The following is a 22,632-nucleotide window of genomic DNA, read 5'->3' as shown; positions in this document are numbered from 1 at the left end:
AGCTCCAGCAAGGGTCGGGGGTGCCCCTGTCGCAGGGTTTCTGTTCTCACACAGAACTGTGGACAGAGGATTGGAACCTCGGCGAATTAGGGTGTCCCAAAACTCACGTTAGTAATCAAAAACTCCTTAGCAAGCTAGGTACAGTGTCACATTGGATATAACAAACTCTCAATGTTTAGACAATCCAGAATATGAACTTATAGTACCTCAGGGTACGTGGAACTCATGAACAGTCGGTCGTTATATATTTCTTAGAAACCAGAACATGGAGTTAAGAAGAACACATGTGTATTTGAAATGTTTATTTACTAATGCCGTCTTCTCAGGCGTAGTACCTTAGATAATACAAGTACACATATTATCAGTAGCAAAATTACCAGCATAGTTACTAGTACATAAAAAGCGAATGGTGATAGTATGTTAACATGCTGTAAATGAATAAGAGTTAGCAACACTTATAAGCAGCCGCGGGCCGTGGAGGGAGTTACGGTGAGGCAGGGAGGCGGGGAGGGGGAGAAGCAGGGTGGAGAATACAAGTACACATATTATCAGTAGCAAAATTACCAGCATAGTTACTAGTACATAAAAAGCGAATGGTGACAGTATGTTAACATGCTGTAAATGAATAAGAGTTAGCAACACTTATAAGCAGCCGCGGGCCGTGGAGGGTGTTACGGTGGGGCAGGGAGGCGGGGAGGGGGAGGGGCAAGGTAGAGAGGGCTCCACCCTGCTTCTCCCCCTCCCCGCCTCCCTGCCTCACCGTAACTCCCTCCACGGCCCGCGGCTGCTTATATCTCACCCTCCCTAATACACATATTATATTATTTGCTAAGAAGGTCTCTTTGTGTTGGTTTAGGGCGTGCCCATACTTTAGTGTCTTAGATTTGAAGGAATCACATCAGCATACACCAGCTCTCTCTTCAGGTGAACCGCATCAACTGTTGTGTATGTGTGTTCGGCAAAGCAATATAAAACCCGCCTCATGCCCAGAATTGGCAGAAGTTGCACTTATGTTATGAGTATGAAGTCGTGGAGATCAGACCTCATAACAATTCTGTATCGTGTTGTTCTTGAAACTTTAGCACTCGCTGTACAGATATAGTTTAACAAGCAAAGCAGATAGTAGAGCAATAACATATTATTCTCATGTAAACCACGATGAACTACTAGGTGGAAAGCTAAAGCAACAACTAAGTGTCGTGTGCAGAAGTTGCAAAAAAGGAAAAATGGCGTTTAAACCGGTAATGAGCCCATGCTAACTTAACACGGTGTAAAGATATCCAGGACCTAGATGACACCTCCCCATGATCCGGAAACGAACTGTATAAGATAATAGAAGTGCCATCTCATGAGAGCAGATTGCAAGTTTATATGTGGACGGTCCGCAAGGTAAAGCATTAAAAACTAGGAAAATTTAATGCTAAAGAAAAATAAAACAGCCAAGTACTTTATCGAGTCTTAAGCCAATAGGCAAGGTAAATAATAAAAACTTGACAAATAAGTCAATGAATTGTCAATGAAATGCTAGTACTCAGCATATCAAACATGAAAAAGGTCTATGACATAACTGCGTATGCAAAATAAGCTGCAACAGCCTCCAATAGGAAGTCACCGTCTTCATCCGAAAACAGTTCAGCCATCCAATTTAAAAGCGGAAAAGAACATACGTGCTCTCCCAGCACCGGATCCTCTATCACCATCAGAGGACAGCTCGGTGGGTTTTCAAGAAAGCTCTGTTCCAAGAAAGACTGTGCTGCCGCCAGTAAATTCCAGGGACCAAGTAGTCCATGCATCAATGCCACAGCCATAATCCTTTCGCCAGGACAAACCAACTCGTGAGTAATGATAGGAGTCATCAGCTGATTAAAGTCGACGTCAGGAGAAACCGGTCCGCAGAGACACAAATCAATGGCCCAATCGAAATTACAGGTCAGGCAGTGAAATACAGGCTGGACACAGGTGAAGTAGGAGAATCGAAAAGATAATCCATATGCCGTGCTTAATATCGCCAACGGCATTGTGCCATAATATTCTAGCATGCGATTGCGGAACAGTGTCAGCAGCTGCAGGGTGGGAGGTTGCATAGGAGGGACATCCATATTTAAAAATGTAAAAAAGCACAAGAGCGTCCGCTGGTAATGCAAGTAAAAATGCCAATCCACGAACCAGAGTGGAGAAAATAGAATGAAAGGAAGCAGGGATGACTCCAAAGATTTTCTCAAATGAAGTCACGAGACCACTGGTAACAACTTTAAAAAAGTGCGCCAGGGTCTTTGTGGAGGATGCGTTAAAGATAGTCGGAACCATCTTGCTGAAATTGAAAGGCAAATCTGAATTGAAAAGGGTCTGCACCTCTGTACGGGTGTTCGCTATGTGAAGCACGAAAGTTTCACGGGCCAAACTCAAGGCCACCTCTCTCTGAGACAAAAGAGCTCTTATTCTTGCCATGCCGTTGAAATCTGTCCCAAGGTTGGTATTTGTGGCCAGATTGAAAACTCCCTATGTTCATGTGTGGGAGGAAATAGAACATTTCTGCAGCAAATAACCCGTTCACTTACTGTTACGAGAAAAGGAATACTTTTAATTAACTCAGAACAATCTTCATTATTGAGCATCAAATAACTACCATTTTCCAACAACTTGAACGTGGGGATGATAGCAGGAACTGGCGTGCCTTGCAACACGCAAGCCATATTTGGTCGGTGTTTGTTGCATGAACCGTGTAACTGTATGTGCCTACACATTAGTGAATGATCTGGCGTCTCAGTGCATTCCTCTCCATTCAGATAAACTTCTTGATCATCTTTGAAACATCTGTATGTGTATGGAAGCGACCAGACCTCATGAAGAAAAGCACTACCTAAAGGTTCATAACGACCTATTGGTATATATTTCATACAATTTGAAAACTTATATAAAGCAAAAGGCAGCGTTATTAAACCGTGGATAAGGCACGTTGCCAAAAAACCCGCAATCCTCTGCTGATGATGTCACTGAGCATGTCATGAATGATGTAATATGTGACATCATCAGCAGTGGATTACGGGTAATAGTATCTCTAGTTTACTCCCCTATAGCTGTCTTTCTTTTAACATAAGTGTCTGTTTCCTTCCCTTATACTTACTGTTTTTGGTTCGCTTCTGGTTCGCATACCGGCGAGCGAACTGGGAAGCGAACTAAGAGAAATAGAGGTTGGCACAGTTCCAAATATTGTACCAATTTTTTAATAACGGGGAGGTAGTTCTGAAAATAACTTTTTTTTTTATTGTTTTTGTTGTTTTATATTTTTTTTATTATTTTTCGGAACATTTTTTTACTTTTTTTGAATTTTTCTGAACAGTTTTATATTTTTTGGGGTTTTTCTTGGAGGGGGCAATGAAAACGATTCATTGTAAAGGGCTCAACAGGAGCAACAAAACAAAAAAATAAGTATTTATTATTTTGAGCGTTTCGTACAAACTTGCATATGATAGTCAATAGCTCTGTTGATCAGAGTGATGCTTTTTTCTCCGTAGGAAATGAATCCATCGCAAAATACGCAGATGTGTTTTACTTCACCAAATTTCATTTGTATATTTGGCACCATCTCCCTGCCCTCTGGTCCCGTTACTTCCGGTACAACAGATCTTCTGGCCATAATAGGGAGATTATCTAGGTCGTTCCGAAACTGTGCAGCACTGTAGTTGTTAGGATGCCACCTAGTCATATGGCGATGCATTGTGTAGTTTCCGAAACTGTATTTTTTCTCGGTTCCTCTGGACAGTCTATCTTGACATATAAGGCAAGTTACGTATCTTGCATTTACTTTTTTCTGACCTTTGGGAATTTTAAAAAATTGCCAAATGAAGTTTTCTTTCCGGTGAGACGTCCTGGGCTGCTCAGGCAAAAACTGCCTCTCTTCGTGCTCGTCGTCCTGTTCCTCTTCTTCTTCTTCTTGTTGAATTATAACTTGAGCAGGTGGTCCACTCTTCCTTGGATGTGGTGGAGGTGGTGGGGAAGCACCAGCTGAAGCTACTAAAGAAGCCATTGCTCAGTGATCACAAAGGGTCTTTCTCTCACAATGATGAAAGTCAGAGTGAGGAAAGAAGGAGGGATTTTCATCATTTGGGAAAAACAAGAGTTCTCAACCAATCAAAAGTGTTCATTTTAGATTATATGACCTAGTCTTACATCATTAGGAAACCAAAAGTGAAATGAACCAATGAAAAGTGTTATTACCAAGTCACATGACTTGCTGTGTTTACGTTAAGCGCTTTGCAGGGCCTCCCGGTTTGCTTCCAGAAACCTGCGCTTTGCGACTCGCTTCGCGTACCAGTTCGCTAACGTAGCACGTCATATGACGTATCACGCGACAACGTGAAACGTCATGCGGACGGGAGGCGTCACGATGTTGTTTTCTAACGCGGCACTTGCGGTAAAGAAACGTTTACCGGCTCGCGGTCTATTTCGCGGCATCAAGGTCAGCTAACGGGAAGCTTCCCGATTCGCGAAGCGGGAACGAAGAAAAAAAAATATTTAAAAAAAGAATTATTCATAAACATATAAAATATATTTTTGGATTTAAAGAAGAATACATTTTACAGCTACAGATATTAGCTGTTAAAAAACCAATGAAATTCACAGAAAAAAACATAGGTTATAGACCATATATAGTTAGGAATTAGCATTTACAAAACCTTGAAAATTCACTGAAAAAACCATAGGTTATAGACCATATATAGTTAGGAATTAGCATTTAGAAAACCTTATTTTACTCACACAAAACCATTGAAATTCCATATATAGTTAGTTGCACTAAGTATATATCGCGCACCCGCAATCCACTGCTGATGATGTCACATATTACATCATTCATGACATGGTCAGTGACATCACTGATGACATCACTGATGACATCTCAAATGACATCACTGATGACATCACTGATGACATCTCATTTGACATCAATGACCACATCACTGATGATATCATTCATGTGACAATACAATGCATCTCCTCACATTTTAATATAACCTCTGTTTCACCCAGTGTTAAAAAGAGAGTATAATTTTTGAAACCATTGACACACCAATACTAGTTACTACATACGCACTCACTGATTGCTACGTCTACACACACCTTCACTCATTCACCCATACAATCATTCATACATACAATCACTCATCTTTACAACACTATCATATGCACTCATACACCTATACAGACACTCACAGTCTGCCACTCATCCATGGAGTTACTCACACACCTAGTCAGTCCTGTAAAGAATCAATGACACTTCCATTTTCTTGTCTATACAGTTAAACATAGAGCACCTTACATTTTCAAACATATACTAACACATACTTACCTTCTTATACAATCATTGATACAAGTACAGATTGATCTGCACAGAGTCACACACCTCCCAGCTAGCCACACACACACTCAGTCTCCCATACAAATACTTGGGCAATCAATCAATAACCCATATAGTTACTCATATAGCTACTGATCAACACATGCAGCAGTTTACAGAACAACAGACATAATGATGCACAAATTAAGACAGTTTAGTCACTAACCCATGCACTCAGTGAGACACATTTAATCACTCACTCATACAGTCAGTCACGCACCTAAATCCTTCATCCAGACACTTATACATCTACTCATTCTTCAATATGTAAAACATATTTAAACTTTACAGAAACACACAGTCAATGGATGATGTCATCAGTGATGTCATCAGTGATGTCATTTGAGATGTCATCAGTGATGTCATCAGTGATGTCACTGACCATGTCATGAATGATGTAATATGTGACATCATCAGCAGTGGATTGCGGGTGCGCGATATATACTTAGTGCAACTAACTATATATGGAATTTCAATGGTTTTGTGTGAGTAAAATAGGGTTTTCTAAATGCTAATTCCTAACTATATATGGTCTATAACCTATGGTTTTTTCAGTGAATATATATATATATATATATATATGTGTGTGTGTGTGTGTGTCTTTGTGTAAGGCGCACACGTGCGCAAGTCTACCGTATGTATAAAGCCACATATTTACAAGGCTATGCAAAAACCGGGACAGGCCAGATATAGAAGTAAGACTAAAGGTTTTAGTTCTACTTTTTATTTCTGGCGTTTCCCAGTTTTTGGTTCTCAAAATCTGGTCACCCTACCCTCGGGCCATGGTGGTCTCTGAAAACAGGCTCATGAGCACACTTAAGTCACTCTGCCTGCAAAACATTCGGCAAATGTCGAAGTTTATAGCCCTAAAAATCTCCTTGGTGCCGGTACCAAAAAGATTGGGCTTGACGCCTTCGAAACAACACAAGGTGTCGTATCCGAAGCAGCCTGACTTGGAAAACATCAGGGGCCCCCTGAAACTAGGATAGTACCCTAACAGGGACTTTCTTGGAAAAAGTATTGCACCGGGCACAGTGCCTAATATTACATTTATAGTGCTTACACCATGAATCTAATTTTTTGTTTACATAACACAAAACTTCATGTTTTTTATTAAGAAAATATATATCTTTTTATTTCATTATTTCTTTTCAATTTTATATTATTTTATACGATGATTATTACACATTTTTTATCAAAGTTCTTTTACATTATAAAAACAACAAACAAACATATACATGACAATTTCATTATAATGATTTCTGTGTCTCTATCTTTCCCTATCTCTTTTAGAAAACGACAGTTCTTAGATGGTATGCAGTAGCCTAAGGAACTAGAAGACTTCTTTTATGAATGATGATAGTGCAAAAAATTTGTGTTCGATTAAGGATCAACAAGGCTTTTCATGTTGTTATTTTGTATACATTTGAACAGACCAAATTGTTGATTACTTTAACACCGAATATAAATCCAGTTAAGCCAAAATACAGATTTTTGCAGATGTTGAAGCAGCCACCATCGGATCCAAAGCAACCTTCAGTACTGAAACACACAAGAGAAGCCATCGGGCCGAAACGCCATTAACCAAAGCCGACATCGGGGTCGAAGTTCGTGTTAACGGCCAAAACACCTTAGACATCGAAACACACAAAATAAGGGTCAGACCGTAAACTATGGCATGTTCAACCAATTCTTGAGAAACTTCAAGATAAACTGGACAAGCGACAAAAAACCTTGTTTATTCACCCGGACACTTGAAAAGTATTGGCAAAATCGCCCCTACCTATATCTCTCACACTTCCTAAATGGATGAAGGCTTTCAAAGAGGAGCTCAAGAAACCCGAGCCACCCAAGCCCCCCAAAAAGAAGAGAAGGGACTGAGGCACTATCCCTATATTTTTTCCTCTAGCTCCTCCTAAGCCTCAATCTCCTCCATCTACACTGCCAATAATACAACCACTGGCGATATCGTCAGTGCATCCGCAGTCTCCAGAACATGTGCCATCAGAGCAGCCACACACATCACCTGCACGGTCATGAACAGGTGACATTGATACTGGGGAGGGGGTACCATACAACACCTTATTTTCACAACCCCCAACGGAACCCAGACAATACACAAGACCCATGGGCTCTCTATAGCGCAGATTTGTTGATGATACAGACCCAGTCCTCTATCCATCAAAGCCCTCACCACCTGATGATGCCACATCTGCGGTCTATGCTTGATGAGGGTCGGACGGCGGCACTATTATTATTAGATCTTAGTGCCGCGTTCGACACAATCTTGCATAGGATTTTACTCCAGCGCCTGGAAGAGGTAGGTGTCATGGGTTCTGCCCTATGTTGGTTTCGTTCATTTCTTGCTGATCGGTCCTTTAAGGTTGCGATTCCGCCCTGCCAGTCTAAATCTTATCCGTTGGAACTGGGTGTTCCGCAGGGTTCTTCGTTAAGTCCCACTCCATTCAATCTCTACGTGAGGCCGCTGGCAGCGGTCGTCAAGCAATGGGGCCTGACGATGGTCTCATACGCTGACGACACGCAACTGGCGGTCTCGTTGAGTGGAGACCCTGACATGGAGGCTCCCAGGTTCCGTGGCGGACTGCTAGCAGTGGCCAACTGGATGACGTCCAACTGTCTCCAGTTAAACGCCAAAAAAACCGAGGTCATGGTGGTCGGCAAGCAGGCGGAGTTATGGGGGGACAGGTGGTGGCCTCCTGAACTGGGTGAGACCCCCTCTCCAGCATCGGAGATAAAGAATCTTGGGGTTTGGCTGGATCCGACGCTCAGTTTTATTGGCCATACTAGGAAGGTGGCGGCTACTTGTTACGGTATCATCAGAGGCCTAAGACCTATCATGAAATTTTTCGACGCCCCCACTAGGCAGCTAGTGGTCCAAGCGTCAGTGCTGTCCCGGCTGGATTATGCTAGCTCGCTTTTGGTGGGGATTAATCAGTCGGAACTCACCCGGCTGCAGCGAGTTCAAAACGCTGCAGCCAGAGTGGTAATTGGCTTGCCAAGGTACTGTTCGGTCTCTAATGCGTTGCGCTCTCTTCACTGGCTTCCGGTGAACTAGAGGATCAAATTCAAGGTGTTATGCCTTGCCTTTAAAATCCTTAAGGGCTCATCTCCCCAAATATTGGAGAATTTGTTGAGGCCATATGTACCCTCATGGACCCTTAGATCCCTGGGCCAAAATCTGGCAGCGGCTCCGCGCTTCAGACTGAGCAGAGTTGGCGGTCGCTCTTTCCGGGTGTTAGCGGCGAAGTACTGGAATGCTCTCCCCCCTCACATCCGGGCCCTTGGAGATCTCTTGCTGTTTAGACGGGCTATTAAGACTATTTTATTTGTCTAAGTTCTTTTCTACTTGATTCTTTCGTTGATCCATTTTTCTTTAGCTTTTAACAGTGTTGTGTTTTGGGTGCCTTGCATTGCGCCGGGACGCCCCTTTGCTGGGGCAGCTGAGCGCGGTATAAGTTAAGATAACATAACATCTTCATACTTTAGAGAGTGAGGGTGATTTCTTAGTGACACTAAACAGATCACACAAAACCGTGCAATCCCTTCCAATGTTAAAAGGCATGCTGAAATCACGCAGGAAATATTTAAGCACCAGTAAAGTCCAGGGTTATAACCCCTAGAGTGGACAAAAAATATAAACTGTGTCCATCAGACCTGACATACATCAGGAGTCCGATTTTCCCTGACTCTTTAGTGGTACACATTGCTAGGAAAAGGGCAAATTTCCAGGGCACTGGGGATGCTCCGCCCACAGGTAAGAAAAGTAAAAAATATGATGCAGCAGGAAAACACAGCCAATCGCCTATGTGTTTGCAAATTCTGTGGGTTTACTCTCCCGTTACAACAGATCCCAATAGGATGAGATGCAAGAGCTATTGCAACACCTCCCAGAGCAATACGGCCATAAGGGGACTCAGTTAGTTGAGGAATGTGCATTGGATTGTGTGATACCAGTTCAAGAGAAGTAAATACTAGTATCCTCATTCGACGTCATGCATGGCTTAGAGTTTCTGGGTTTAAGCCAGATGTATAGCAACATCTCTTGAAGCTACCTTTTGATGGCCAACATTTATTTTGACCACAAGTGGATGAAATGCTTGAAAAGCTAAAAAAGGATACAGATATGGCTAAAGCCATGGGGACCCTCCAAAATTTCCCAACATAGGGTGTTCCTTTCGGAGGGGACAGTATAGAGGGGCAGCAAGACCTGGAGCATCCACTGATTCAGGTAATGCCCAAAAACAGCAAGGTTCCTATCAGACATACTACACAAGAGGTGCATACTATAGGTCACACTATAAAAACCATAGAGGAAGGGGTCATAGTTCCACCTAAAAAGCTACCACACCTACAAAACGGTGAACACCTAAGCATCCCCCTCAACATATGACACCAGTGGGGTGACAGCTGCAACAGTTCCACCAGCAACGGACACAAATCACCACAGATCAGTGGGTTCTCTCTATCATCAAGGGCTGATATTGTTTAGAACTCACAAATACCACCAAAGACACAAAATATGTCACTACAACTTCTTACAGCTACAAGACGAAGTCCAACCTCTCCTTCAAAAAGAGGCTATAGAAATAGTCCCATAACAACACCAGGGACACGAAGTGTACTCCCCATACTTTCTCATTCCTAAGAAGGTTGGAATTTTAAGGCTTATCCTAGACCTCAGCCCACTCCACAGTTACATCTCCTCAGAACATTTTCACATGGGCACACTACAAGACGTGATACCATTACTACAGCACTTAGATTTCATGACCGCATTAGACCTCAAAAGCCCGTTTTCATATTCCCATACATCCAGTGCACCGTCACAAACTACTTTTCCAAATCAACGGACAGCACTACCAGTTTAAGGTGTTACCATTTGCAGTAACTTCAGCTCATGGGGTATTCACAAAATGCCTCGCAGTGGTAGCAGCTCGTCTTGGAAGGGAGGCATACATGTTATTTCCCTATCTAGAAGATTGGCTCCTCAAAAGTCCATCCAAATAGCAATGTCTCCAGGACACACAGCAGGTAATCAACCTTTTACACAAATTAGGGTGTTATAAAGTCTCACCTCCAACCTTTGCAGGTACATCCTTTTCTAGGCGCAACATTAAACTCTGTCAAAGCCAAAGCGTGCTCCAGTCGGGAAAGGGTATTAAAGTTCATGCTAGCATTACCTCTTGATTTTTTTCGACCTCAAACTCCGTTCACTGTAAAAATACTCATGAGTTTTCTAGTAATTATGGTGTCATGTGTAGCTATAGTACCAAATGCTGAACTGAGTATGCGTCCCCTTAAACGCACTCGTCAATCACAATGTTCTCAAGCGGAGGGGCATCTTCAATATCTAGTGTTGGTAGGGCCAGCGATCTATCACTCCTGCAGTGGTGAAACAGCAACAATCTGTTGCAGGGTCAGCCTTCCAAAGTCCCAATTCCGCAGATCAACATCACCACAGATGCATCTCTTCAGGGTTGTGGCACACATATGCATAGCCTCATAATACATGGTTTATGGTCAACACTTCAGAAACACCTCCACATTCATCTGAAGCTTGTAGGAATTCAACTAGCCCTGAAAGCTTTTCGCAGACATCTTCCTAACAAGGTGGTCCTGATATGTACAGACAATAAGACTGCAATGCCTTATGTTAGAAAATGGGGGGGGGACTCATTCCAGCTCTCCCTCCTATCAGAGAAAATCTGGCACTGGGCAATATATCACAAAATCCACCTCCTAGCAGAATATCTACCAGGGGTGGACAATCACTTTGCAGATATGCTCAGCAGAACACATCAACAAGTGCACGAGTGGGAAATCAATATAATACTGCTACTTAAAACTGTGGTGAACCCAAGAGAGAGAGACGTATTTGTAACACAACACAATGCAAACGGACAAAATGTCACCTATAGGTTTTCACACCCCTAACCAAAGGCAATGCCCTATGGATAAACTGGCCAGGGATATTTGCTTACGATTTTCTCCCTCTCCCACCAATTCCATATGTGATCCAAAGGCTAACACAAATATCCAATGGATATGGTGCCAATAGGAACTTTAGTCCTTCTGAATATCACCACATTGATAATTCAAATATTAAATCAAACTTGCTGAAAAACCTTGCCCACAGCTCCTGACATCTCCGCCTCCATCTTTTTTTACGCAAACAATGATTCATAAGACGACTCATTCTCCTGAAATGAAACACAAAATACCTACAACTATTTTAAATGCAAGGAACTGTTTGAATCCTCTCCATGTGGGGATATTTTAAAAAAAGTGAAGTCAACTGAGTACATTAAAAGACGACATGAAAAGTGAAAAGAAAAATGAAGAAAAAAAGTAAGCTTGCATGGGCTCCTTCAGAAGAACACAGGACACACAAAATTCCAGAGCTACAAGAGGCCCAAGAAGAGATACCCATGCCTTCAGTTGAAGTGAAAACTGGAGTCTGCTTTCAGGTTGGAGATCTTGTCTGGTTCGAGGGGGGAAATATGTCATTTGTGGCCATGTATGGTTTCCTGTGATCCAAAACGTAAAAATTCATAGCAAAATTAACTCAGGTGTTCGTGAATACCATGTACAATGTATTTATTTTTTATTTCAAATAACATAATAGCAGTAGCGTAGTTACATTAATTTTAACCTGCACTTATGCTCATATTACAATGACAACTGATACCAATTCACTGCCAGCTAGTACCTTGAGAGAACATTTACAAGCTTTTGTGTTTCATGGTGTGATCACAGTATTGAAAAATAGTATGTTATTATCTCTGGCGTTTGCTTTTGGTTCACAGTTCACTCGTTCCTTCCCGGTGTTTGACATATACATGTGAGGGGGTATATATGAATGTCAATATTTGATCTTTACAATTATCTCGCTAGCATCCCTCTAGGTCCTTTTTTTTGTTTCCCCCCTTGTATTTGTATTTATGACAGTGTAGTTAGTAAATACAATTTCAGCGGGTCCCAGATATCTTTTGACCTGGAAGAGAGTGGGAGCAATTCCGCATAAGTGAGCGATTGTTCCTGCCAGAATATTAGATCCATTCTTTGAATTTAGGAGCTCGCCATCTACAGGAAACTCTGCGTTTAGCTACTAACAACCCCAGCGCTTCGTATTTCTTATATGCGGGCACTATTTCTTCTGAATATTCTAAAATGGCCGTGACTGGTGATACCTGTAGGGGAGATCCGATCATTTCTGCCATTGTATTAAATATCTGCTGCTTCTCTTCCGCACCGTTCGCATCTATCACTATTGGGGCATCTGCCCCAATCTGATCACCATCGTCTTGTTGCAAACGTGGAGTTTTCAATGCCTCGAAGGGCAGTTTAGATTGCTTCCCTTCGGTTCTGCCCATTGTTTTTTATGACCTATCATGCAATGGTTTATCAGGTAGTCTTTATAGTAATGGGGAAAGTACCCCGTAACAAGCGGACAAGCACATCACCCTCCTCCTGTTTGCAAGTTATTATATTCTTTTTATTATTATCCCAGGTTGTATGGCTTAAACAGATACTTTGAGTAGTAGGTACTGCTCGCGAGTCGCGATGTTCAGGTCTCTGGGCTTTTATCTTGGAGCTCCCGCCTCAATTGTTATTGCCTCTGTACGTGACTTCGTTTTTATTGTACTAGCAGGGCCGGGGGGGGGGGGGGGGGGGACGGTTCGCTTAGCTCAAACTGTGAGGGTGGCAAGTTGTTTCACAGTACCAGTAGTTTAATTTGTGTAGCAGCATTATGACCCCATTGGATTGGGGCCTATTACATTATCCTTCTCTCCATTAAATTCCATCCAGTTTCAGCCTTTTCCTGCTACCAGGGCCTGACAATCATCAGCTGGTCTTGAGGCCTGTTGATGCTGCGCAGCGCCTATTGCGTGGAGTGTCGAGGGTCTGCTATGCTGGTGCAGGTATATCGTATCTAGAGGGACCTTCTCAGCAGTGCTCTGGCTATTTTTCCCCCTTCTCGCTTGTTGTGGCTTACTTGAATGGCTTTGCCAGAATAAGGTGCCTTGGGCTCGATATGTGCTGCAATGTGCTCCTCAATTGCTCTGCCACACCTCCAGGTCACGTAGCGACGGGGCAATGTCGGCGTCTCCTCCAGCCGTGGGGCCAAATATAGCAGTCTCCTGTGCCTCTCCGCCTTGTAGTGAGTAGCTTTCTTTGCAGGTATGACCCCAGAAAGTTCACCTATGAGGTCACAGCCAGGTCGTAGCCAGACAAGAGCCGCCGGAACCGCCGAACGTCCCACATGGCACTCTGTATGTGGTTGCGGACTTGTTCACACTCCCCACACTGGCCTGGACTTGTGCGTGAATGCGCCGTGCACACTTCAACCGCTCCGCTTCTTCAGCGTTCACAGCTTACATTGGGAGTTACCTCTGCTGTTTTCGCTTGTGGGATTAGTCGTTACTCTCATCAGCTCCCCGCTGCTCTAGGGAGTACGGATTGCGCTGCGAATGCAGTTGATCCATGCACATGTACGGACAATTATGGATTGAATGGTCTGGGCTGCGTGACCCTCACCACTGTACGACCATCTTGCATGTGCGCCACCCTACTATGTACAATTCTTCAGCAGTGATCCTGAATGGGTGTGGATGGATGTACGACAGTACGACGCATGGTTTTACCACGCGTACCGTTACAGCGCGTTTTTTACAACGCAAGTAGTTACCACGACTTGCGTTGTAGGGGTGCGGACTTAGGAATTTTTTAATTTACTATTCCAACACCAGCCTACGTACAGTAGGGAAGGTGTTGGATAGTAAATTAAATTATTCCTTGTCCTGTAGCGCCCTCCAGCGCAAGTCGTGGTTACGACTTGCGTTGTAAAAGACGTGTTGAAAGGGTACTGCGGAGTAAAATCCGCGTGGTTAAGGATGTCCCCCGGTGTGGGGGATTCATGAGAAACGGATAAGAGAATATGGTGGCTATGAGCAGTATGAACAGTTACTTGGTGAGGCTTCGAAGCAATCATGTAACCAGTCAGAAAAAGAAAAGATGCGAAAACTAAGACCTCAGCGGGAGAAGGCACAGTGGGAGATCAGCATTGCCCATGCTGAAAAAGCTCTAAAAATGAGCATAGAAGAGATAGAGCAGTATTCCTTCATTTAGGTGGATGAGAAGCCAATACATTTGCCTGAACCAAAAAAGACTCCAGCTGCTAAAGTGGAGTCTGAAAGATATCGAAGGTCGAAGTCTGTTTCAAGTAGTGAGCCAGAACAGGCTAACGTTGAGGCAGCAACTATTCCATCTTCTGGTCCGACACCTGAATCCCCACTGTCACCCGCTCCCTCCTTACTGAACACTGAGGTGCGGAGACAAAGTCTGAGGAGACTTGTGAGTGTGGAAGAAGATCTTCTTCCTGTTAAAATAGCATGGGAAACAGTTGCTGCTCGGAAATCTCTGCCTCCTTCAATCATGATGCACAAGGGGGACCTGGACCTTCAGAAATGTAACATGTCACTGGTGGTGAAGATTGAAGATGTATTTGCTCTTCAGAGTGCTGCAGGGGATGGCAAATTCATTGACCAGTTTGTTTACACAACTAAGGGAGTGGGCAACAAAACAGAGATATTGGTCAAGGGACAAGATAAGATTATCTGATAGAGACTTCTGGCTGCAGATTCCTTACCTTAGAATTTCCCAGGTGTCAGGTTGCATCCGGAAACTTTTGCTGAGCAATACTCCTTGCCCGTGCCGTTGGGTGGCTCCATTCTGCTCCAAATTATGTTATTAGCGACAGTTATGATGTCGCAGTACCTATATAGGTGCCACCCAGGCATGCGGACGTCAGTTCTTTTCTTTCTGTGCCAGTAAAGCGCTGATCCAGGAAGAGCTACCCCTTTGTCACTTTTTGACAGGGTTTTTTCCTCTACTTTTTGTCAAATTCCGGATGTTTTACATCGGGCGAAAATATCGTTGAGGAAGACCGGGTTTAAGCTGTGCCGGGCTTGTCCCCGCACGATGTCAGACACTGATCCGATCTGTCTGTGGTGTGTCGAGTGTGACCACGATCTGAAGTCATGCTCGGATTGTCGGGCCATGGCTCCTAAGACCTTACGAGAGTGGGCTTTGAAGTTACTTGCTGCCCACCAGCTGACACCGTCCAGTGAGACTCCGCAGAGGTCCCGGTTCCGATCACAAAGTTCTCTACTTCCCACTTGAGAAATGGGACACTCAGGGAAGAGGCAAAAGAAGAAGTCCAAGCAAATTTCATCTTCATCTCGGCTCTCATCCGTCAACGGAGTAAGAAGCACCGATGCTCTAGGCACAGTTCTGTGGAGCCGGAGCCAGGGTCGACTTTTTGCCTCCCTGCTTTTCCAGGAGACGGCGCAACCCCCGCTCAGATCAAAGAGTTCTACGAGGCCATGCGTCACGTATTTGGGAGGGCCGACCCCTCTGGTGAGCCTTCAGGCCCCGCGGGGTCAGAAGGGGCCCTGTCAGATTCCGACGCCATTGGCTCTGGCCATGGCGCCGGTGGGGCCTCAAAGATCTGATCTCGGATCTGGGTTGACACCTGTCGTGCCACCACAACCTCCCCCAGTGTAGGACCCGAAGTAGGTGCTGCCGGTGCACATCGGCAGTGCAAGCCCGATCTATATCCCTGATGACACCGAGTCAGAACGACGTTGCTCGACATCGATTCTGACGTCGATTGAACCCAGGCGTTCTATATTGCCGCCTCAGCACTTTGTGGATGCGTTAGGTTTAGGAGAGGAATGGGAGGGGTCAATGGACCGTCTGGAACACCAGGATGACTATGCAGAACAGTTGGACTGGTATGGGGAACCTGGGGAAGCTAGTGGATGGGATTATTCTCCAGCTACTGGCATGCTCTCTCTGCCAACTGTGTCTATGGAGAAGGGGGCATCTTATGCCGTGGTGGTCAAGAGGGCAGCCAAGGTCCTTGGACTGGAGCTGCCCTCAGTGGAGCTCCGGACTAATCTCCTGACTGAAGTGCTTCAGCCTTGGGATTCCACCTCAGAACCCCTTTTGCCCTTTAATGAAGCACTTACTGATGTTCTTCTAGGCATGTGGTCCAAGCCTAGCACAGGGGCACCTCTGAATAAGACCATTGCACGCCACCATCGCCCATCGGTGGTGCAGGCCTCTATGTCACTGGGCGCTTTCCCTTCTCCTCTGGATAGGGAATCCAAGAGGCTGGATTCATTTGAGAAGAATGTGTTTACTTCCTCCAGCCTGACATTGCGGACGGTGAATACTGCATGCTTATTGGGCCATTTCTCCCACACTCTTTGGGAGACGGTTGAGCAAGTGCTGTGCACAAGTCCCGTAGGAGGCCCTATTGGTGCTCACTCAGGCAGTTAAGGATGGGAGAGATGGAGCAAAATTATCAGAAGGTGTGGCCTTGATACAATGGATTCGCTGGGCAGATCGGATTCCACAACAGTGGCCTTGAGGTGCAATGCCTGGCTTAGGACAACTGGGTTCTCAGGTGTTGCCCAGGGAAATTTGATGGACATGCCCTTTGATGGAACCTGCCTTTTTGGGGAAAAGGCAGATTCGGCCCCATTGAGGTTCAAGGACTCTCAAACTAAGGCCAGATCCTTGGGCCTCTCTTCTACTCCTCATGGCCAGTCTACCTGTCACCCCTTTCGTGGCAATGGAAGGGTTTTCCAGCCGTGTAAGCCCTATACCAGCCACCGTCCTGCGCAGGTTTCCCAAACCGTTCGGGGACATGGGCTCGGTTAATTTCGACATTGGAATGGAAGCAAGATGTTGTTGGCCACCCTGCCCTCTGCAACCACAGCCTCCAAGCACTCCTAGTCTGACTCTGCCAGACCACACCACTCCAGTTGGCGTGAGAATCCATCATCTCTTTCACTGGAAGTTCATAACATTGAACAAGTGGGTCTTGCAGATCATTCAGGAGGGCTATTCTCTGCATTTCCTTTTGCTCCTCCCATTCTGCCAAATCAGGAACGGCTGATGGAGGATCATTTAAAATTGCTCCAGGAGGAAGTTACAGTTCTCTTGGCCAAGGGAGCTATAGAAAGGGTCCTATGTTCAGAAGTAGGCAGTGGCTTTTATTCCCGCTACTTTCTGATTCCGAAGATGAACAAAGGGTTGTGGCCCATTTTAGATCTTCGGACCGTCAATCTCTTCCTCACGAAGGAGAAATTCAAGTTGCTTACTCTAGCTCAGGTCTTGTCTGCCCCGGACAGAGAAGAGTGGATGGGAGCGTTGGACCTGCAGGATGCATATTTTCACATCCCCATCCTGCCGGGCCACAGGCGTTACGTTCAAGGTAGGCCGCGAGCACTTTCAGTTTACCGTGCTCCCCTTCTGCCTTACCTGTGCCCCTCGAGTGTTCACCTAGGTGATGGTGATGGTCGCAGCCCATCTGAGCAGGTTAGGGGTGGCAGTCTTCAGCTACCTCGACGACTGGCTGTTGAAAGCATCCTCGCCCCAGGCTGTCATCTCCCACCTTCAGACTACGGTGAATCTCCTGCATTACCTGACCCCTTCTTAGACGCTCCCTTTCATCTGAGCTGTTCTGCACACAGTGCAGTTTCGGGTCTATCCTCAGGTTATGATTCTGATATTTCAGCCTATGTCCTAGATTTCGGTGAGACTGACTCTGAGGCTGTTGGGCCTCATGGCCTCCTGCATCCTTTTAGTAAAGCATTCCAGGTGGTGTAGGAAGGCTCTACAGTGGGACTTGAAGTTTCAGTGGGCACAGGATCAGGGAAATTTCACTGATGTGGTTCAGATCTCAGAAGGAACTGCGAAAGATCTGGAGTCGTGGTTGACAAATCGCGATTGGGTCAACTGCAGACCCCTCTCCCTTCCCCAACCAGATCACACAGTTGTGACAGATGTGTCACTTCTGGGATGGGGCGACAATCTGGTAGAGGTGGCGATTAGGGGACACTGGTCTCTGGCGGAGTCGGGGCTCCACATAAATTTGTCCGAGCTCCAAGTGATTCGATTGGCATTGAAAGCATTTCTTTCCCTCTGTCAAGGGGACCCTAGTGCAGGTGTTCACGGACAACACTACTGCCATGTGGTACTGCAACAAACAGGGTATGGTGCGGTTGTTGAGAGGACCTGCGCCTATGTACATGCCTGCAACAGCAGGGCAAAACCCTGATGGTTCAGCACCTGGCAGGTTCTTTGAATGCCAGGGTGGACGAACTCAGCCGTCGATGCCTAGCAGATTGCGAGTTGCATTTCCAGTCAGAGGTGGCGCAAAGTCTCCTTCATCAGTGGAGAGAATCTTGGTTAGATTTGTTCACCTCTGAAGAGAACATGTAGTGTCCGCAATACTGCGCGGTGGAGTTTCCAAGTCGACTGTTGCTCGGCAATGCCTTTTGTCGCAGGTGGAGTTTAGGCCTGCTGTACGCCTTTCCCCCCATAGCACTCCTGCCCAGGGTTCTGAAGAAGACCAGGAGCGACAGGGCCCAAGTCATTCTTGTGGCTCCGGACTGGGTGAGAAGAGTCTGGTATCCAGAGCTTCTGAAGATGAGCATCGATCCTCCGATCAGGCTGCCCCTTCAGGAGGATCTTCTGTCGTGACAGCAGGGGAGGGTTCTCCACCTGAACCTGTCAACTCTGTTCCTCCATGCGTGGAGATTGAGCGGCAGCAGTTGATGGCTTTGACCTTCCTTCTGAAGTATGTAACGTTAATTTGCGGCTGGGCGGCCCTTCACTAAGACCGAATACGCTTGCCGTTGGCAGAAATTTGGATTATACTGTACTAAAAGGTCCATTGACCCTCTTTCTGCTTTTCTTTCCACTTGCCTTTTTTTTATTCTGACCCTTGCCGAGCAGGGCTCTGCTTTGGGAACCCTCAAGGGTTACCTTTCTGCTCTGTCTGCTTTTTTGTAGCTGCCAGACAAGCCTTCTCTCTTTAAGTCTCCAATTGTACATGGGTTACTAAAAAGGCTGGCTCTCTTGTTTCCACCTATGCCCTTTGTTATGCCACAGTGGGACCTTAATTTGGTCCTCACCTACCTTCGAGCCTTTACATAACTGTCTCCTTCGTCAGTTGACCATCAAAACAACCTTTTTAGTGGTGATTACATCTGCCTGGAGGGTGAGTGAGTTGCAGGCGTTATCCTGCACACCTCCCTATCTGATGTTTTTTGCAGACAAAGTGGTGCTTCGCACCCGGGCTTCCTTTTTACTACCCCATTCCACCTGGATCAATCTATCACATTGCCCACCTTCTTTGCTCCAAAAACAAAGAGTGTTGTTGTTATACCTTGACAGTACAAAAGAGTTCCGGGTGGACGGACAGCTCTTTGCGGGGTATGTGGGAGCTAAGAAGGGAAGGGCAGTGCAGAAAAGCCCCATCTCTCGTCGAGTAGTTCTCTGCATTAAGATCTGTTGTGCCCTGGCAAAGAAGCAGCCCCCTGAGGGATTAAGGGCCCATTCCACCAGGGGGAAGTGTGCAACTACGGCCTTTGCTCAGTGTGTCCCAGTCCTGGACATCTGTCCGGCAGCAATGTGGGCATCTTTCCACACGTTTGCCAAACACTGCTGCCTGGACTGTCACGCCTGCAGTGACTGGCATTTTGCCCGTTCGGTCCTCCAGAACTTCCTAGTTTGAGGGATTGGTCCACAAACCACCGCTGGGATGGTATGGCTTGAGTATCGAATTCAGAACTAGGGAATCTGCAGCTAGAAGTCTCTATCAGATGAACAATTACTTGCCTTCGATAACGCATTATCGGGTAGAGACTCTATCTAGCTGCAGATTCCTTACAGCCCCACCCATGCCTCCCCGCTTTGAGGACTGATGCTGTAGGGCTAGGGTTACTCTCCTTTTTAGGGCCCTAGTTTTGCACACAACTACTTTAGTTACTTCGTGGCTCTGCGCTTCTGGCGTGAAAAAACAAAAAGTACTGTGTGCTTGGGTGGCACCTATATAGATACTGAGACGTTATAACTGACGCTAACATTAAGTAGAGCCAAATGGAGCTGACGGCACGCGCAAGGGTTATTGCTCAGCAAAAGTTTTCGGATCCAGCCTGACGCCTGGGAAATTCAAAGGTAAGGAATCTGCAGCTAGATAGTCTCTACCAGATAGTGTGTTACCGAGGGTAAGTAACTTGTTATCATTGCTACCCAGAGCCTTAAACCTGAAAAAGCAACACTTCAGTATGAATCTTCCAATGAAACCACATCATGGTCCTCGGCCGCCTTAGAAAATAAACCTTTATGACTATCAAACAGAACACGCTCAGACTCTGAGAACTCAGTAGAAGCTGCCCCAAAGAAAAAAAATTGAAAAGAACAAGTAGATATGGTGCCAGAAGCAGCAGCTGGACTGCGGTACAAAAAGGTTGCATAGAGGACAATGAAGTAGATAGCCACTCCAAAATCTCGGACGCTGAAGACAGTACCTCTGGATCAGCAAGTGTGCGTATCACCAGTGGCCTTCCAAACACAGCCAGCTGTGCATCTGGTGAGAACCTCAACAGCCACAACTCTCCTAACACCTCCAGTTCATGACACAAAGGACATTCACTCTTTCCATTACCTCTTCTTGTCCTGGAAGGTACAGAACAGGTGCTGATTTAACAAGATCCGTAAAAGTGTCATCAAATGAATTAGAGCACCTATATCAAGGTGATGTCTTGCATGGTTTTAGATGCCTGGAGCAAGGCATGGTAATGGGGGAAAAACAGGGTTGTGGCATAACATTGCAGGATGTACTGGAGGAGAACTTGGAGCAAATATCCCATATTCTTGGATCTGCAGAGAATAGGGTAGTGGTGAAAAATGGGATTCAGAAAGACTCAGGGGCCGATTCACAGAACTAATCTGAGACAAAATCCTAAACTTACTACTTTTGGTATTCACAGAAGACATTTAGTAGTAGTAACGTTGGGATTGTGTCTTAAATTAGGATGTTGTCTTAAGTTAGGATTTTGTCTTAAATTAGGATTTTGTCTTAAATTAAATTTAAGTTAATTTAAGACAAAATCCTAATTTAAGACATAATCCTAATTTAAGACATAATCCTAACTTTACTAAATGCCTTCTGTGAATACCAAATGTAGTAAGTTTAGGATTTTGTCTCAGATTAGTTCTGTGAATCGGCCCCTATATGTCTAATCTAGTAAACCCACCAGAATTGAATTGCAATTAAACTGACAATATATTTTCCAAACTGCCTATGCTATCAGTTTAGCAGAGCTATGCCAATGTTTGCTGTATCGTATGTAATTTGTGTCAGTTGCTGTAGAACCTATGTAGGTGGTGTGCACCGACACTCCAGGGCTGATTCACAGAACTAATCTGAGACAAAATCCTAAACTTACTACTTTTGGTATTCACAGAACGCATTTAGTAGTAGTAAAGTTAGGATTTTGTCTTACGATCAAAAATTAAGACAATCTTAAGTTTAACTTAAGTTTAATTTAAAACAAAATCCTAACTTAAGACAAACTCCTAACTTTACTACTACTAAATGTCTTCTGTGAATACCAAAAGTAGTACGTTTAAGATTTTGTCTCAGATTAGTTCTGTGATTCGGCCCCGCCATCTTGTTAAATTGCAGTTCTGGATAGAAATCAAATGGTACTCTTGGATGGTTCTGCTGTAGCGTTAACTGCAGTCCAAGATGCTAGTGAACTGTTTGAAATGGAGCATGCAGAGTCCAGGGAGAACCAACAGCAAGTACTAAATAAACAGATACCGTATATATGCATAGTCAGGACCTTGTAGACTTAAACCAGAGTATATAACATGCCATAATAGGATATGTGTATATCTATATAAATATGTCTCTGTGTGGTATAGTGTTGCAAAGTGGGCACTGCAGCTTCCCCAACAATAACGTTTTGCAGAAACCCTGAAAAACAAGTGAAATCCAGGCACTTAAATTAGGAGAACCATTCTTCCAAATATTTCCAATAAGATTAGAACTTTGTACTAACCCAAAATTCCTACCAAAGGTAGATTCAGCTTTTTTCACAAACCAAACTATAGAGCTACCTGTTTCCTTCCCTAAACCAGATTCAGTAGCACAAATAGCCCTACATACACTTGATGGTAAAGGGCATTACTGTTCCATATAGAGAAAACCAAGTCTTTTAGAAAAACACTATTCTTTGTTGCATTTGCAATTTCACAGCAAGGCCTAACCTATCCCAAGGCAGGGCTAGCCAGATGGATAGTTAGATATATTCAGACTTGCTACCGCGAAGCAAAAAGTGTACTGACAG

General features: G+C 44.7%; 1 pseudogene; it reads left to right on the top strand.

Annotated features, from left to right (window-relative positions):
* The window catches only part of LOC144824313 (histone-lysine N-methyltransferase NSD3-like), a 29,164-nt pseudogene extending 8,250 nt beyond the window's left edge, over window positions 1-20,914 (top strand).
* Window positions 20,915-22,632: the final 1,718 nt, after the last annotated feature.

Source organism: Lissotriton helveticus, chromosome 3_1 (genome assembly GCF_964261635.1).
Source record: "Lissotriton helveticus chromosome 3_1, aLisHel1.1, whole genome shotgun sequence".
Taxonomy (NCBI): domain Eukaryota; kingdom Metazoa; phylum Chordata; class Amphibia; order Caudata; family Salamandridae; genus Lissotriton; species Lissotriton helveticus.
Note: the sequence above shows the minus strand (reverse complement) of the source record. Positions and strands in the feature narration are given on the sequence as shown.